Here is a 3,077-nt window from a genome sequence, read left to right on the forward strand (position 1 = left end):
CTTCTTCCCTCTTCCTCCATCCACATTCCCTAGTTCTCAGAAAGGAGGCTCGAGGCACTTTTTTTTAACCTGGGCATCTTGAGATAGTGCATGCTCCAACTGATGTCACTGACTCATGTTATTGTGTCCATCACCCACATTACAGACACTTTCCATCCTATCGTCCAAAGAGCTCTTAGGTTCTTGTGTACCAGACAGAGTGACCAGCCTTCAGCATGTCACTCATTCTTTTACGACTGGGAAAGACATGGTGATTGGCATGGCTAGGGCAGTGTCCCCTTAATCCTGATGCCACAGTCAATGAGGTCTGTGAATAGCGTCACAGATGCTACATACACTGGGAGCACTTTTGAGGTGATGCTGTAGCAGGATGTTGTGTGGAGTGAGGGAGCATGAAAAGGTGTGGCAGGAGTGAAGGGCAAGCCTGGAGATGTCCTCTAGGAGAAGGTATTCATTCTTGCTGCTTTCCCACTCATGTTGGGGACCATGGATTCTTTGACTTTTTCCCTCTGTTTCTACCATTCGGTCCCCTCTAAGCACGATGTGCAGCCAGTGACTTTTGACAGGCCAAAGATGTTTTATTGGGACAATGGACCTATGTCTCATCAAGGAGTCCCAAGGAGACCTAAATACCCCTGATTTAAGGCTGTGACCCAACCCTAAGCCATGAGCATCTACTGTTGACTTAAGTAGCAACTATTAATTTGACAAGGACCAATGTCTGCACACTTTTAAAATAAGAGTTTCTTCTCAAACCATCTATTAGCATCAAAATAGAGCTAAGGGAAAAAATTCCTTTTGCAGGTCTAGTGTAAACAATCACCAGAGGCAGAAGTTCTCAAGGAATGGAGAGGAGGAAGGTCAGAAATGGTATGATACCTGTGTGCTACATGCTTTGTAGTAGATAGGCTGTTTGCTTCTGGGTCACTTGTGTCCTTTCTGTTTCATAGCCTGGCTGTTACCCATGAGCTGTGTGTCTGATCCTGTCTGAAAAATGAAAACCAATTGCCATGACTTCTGCCTGGGAACAGTGATAGCTAGACATTTTCAGAGGGCTAGAACACTTACGTGTAAATATGAGTTCTCAGAGTGCAGGAGCTAATGTTGAATCCCCAGGCCCTGCCACATCTGCCTTCTACCTCCTGTTCCCTTGCTCATTTACTGCCGAGGTGGTCCTTTGGATTGTTCCTCAGAATTCACCCCTGGGAAGATGTGATTTGCTGGAGAAGACCCTGGTCTCTCAGACGTCATAAGGAATAGCGTTCCTACTGTTAGCTGCCTTCAGCCCTGGGCCTTCTGTGGATATCATGCTTTTGTGCAGTTGTGACAAATCTATCTGGCAGAACAGGAGGAAGAAAGATTCATTGTGCTAGGCAGAACATCATGACAAAGGGTACATATGGAGGAATATGATAGCCTACTCATGAGAACCAGAGGAAAGGCATGCAGGAAGGATCCAGGGTGAGCCGTCGCCCCCAAACACACACCCAGCCACTTGCATCATCCAATTAGGCTCCATCTCAGTAGCATCAGAATATTCTGATTCTGCCAAGGTATCACTTGATCTCCAAAAGCCTACTGTCTGCCAGTCAAAACCCCAAACCTGATCCTATTGGTAACACTTCACATTCAGATAGTAACAATGGCAATGCTGCCAAGTTCACCTAAATGTTACTACCATGCCTCACTAAGAAGATGAGACCCTGTAACTGGTTTCCCTGTGCAGAATGGCCAGCCTGAAAACTGCATACACACAAACAACACAGACACGGACAGTGAATTCAGAAGGTTACATTTATACAACTTGTGCATATACATATAGACATATATGTGTAACAATAATAATCAAAGAAAATAAACTATCAGCTTGAATTGGGGAGCATGGGAGGGGTTTGATGAAGGGTTGCTGGGGGGGGGCTGGAAGAAGGAAAGGGCAGGGGAGGAAATTATATAATCCTGTTTCAATTAAAATAGATTTTAAAATTTTAATTAAGAAAAAAAGGAGGGTGTTACCAAGTAGTAGATTTGTCAACACAAAAAGGTTCCTTTCTTTTTCCTTTTCCTTCCTTCCTTCCTTCCTTCCTTCCTTCCTTCCTTCCTTCCTTCCTTCCTTCCTTCCTTCCTTCCTCCCTCCCTCCCTCCCTCCCTCCCTCCCTCCCTCCCTTCCTTCCTTCCTTCCTTCCTTCCTTCCTTTCGAAACAGCATGCAGGCTGGAAGAGAGTACTCTACAGGGGAGGCCTTGTGATTCCTCGTCTTCAGAGAGCCTTCCTCTTCCCAGAAGTCTCAAGGCCAGGGTAGTGATGACACTCACAGAAGTGGCTCAGGACAGGGCTGCATTCCACAAAGCACAGTGGCCAGTGCCAGGTGCTCCCTGGTGTTACAGAGGTTAGCCTGGTGGAGGCTTGGGAAAAACCAAGCTATTCCATAAAGACATCCCCCAAAACAGGAATGTCCTGGTAGTTTTAAAGGTCTTTCGTGCTTCCAGGCAAACCATCTAGCAAGAGGGAGCATATTGAAATAGAGATTGCTGCTTCATGTCATAAATGTACATGACTTAGCCTAGACTCAGCATTTTTCCCCCAGAGGGAAAGTGGGAAGTGTGCAGAGTGCATGGCATTCTCTCTTGGATGATGCTAAGTGTCCACTGCATCTTCCCATAGGCCAGGGTTGAGCTCAGCACCTGTGCTCACTCATTCAATTCCCTCAGCTCTGTACCAAGGTGGTGGCCGGGGAGGACACTTTGGTTTTTCCTCCTCACCTTGGAGATATGTAAACCAAGGTTCAGAAAGGTAGAGTCACCTGTTTGAGGTCTCAAAGTGACTAAGAGGCCAGAACTACTGTCTCAAGTCAGGGACCTGGCTCTAGGTGGTGGCTGCACCAATAGTCCAATAGGCAGTCGCCATTTCTGTTCTCTGTGAGCAACCTCTTCTCCTCTTCATTACCTTCCATATCCAGTCAGCTCCCAGCCCCCACTGCACTGTCTCTGTGTAAGATCTTCTTCTCCTAATCCCAAGTAAGCAGGAAATAGCCTATTTCTTTCCCCTCCATTTCTAAGCGTTCTTTTCTCCCTTCTCCTT

Source organism: Meriones unguiculatus, chromosome 3 (genome assembly GCF_030254825.1).
Source record: "Meriones unguiculatus strain TT.TT164.6M chromosome 3, Bangor_MerUng_6.1, whole genome shotgun sequence".
Lineage (NCBI taxonomy): Eukaryota > Metazoa > Chordata > Mammalia > Rodentia > Muridae > Meriones > Meriones unguiculatus.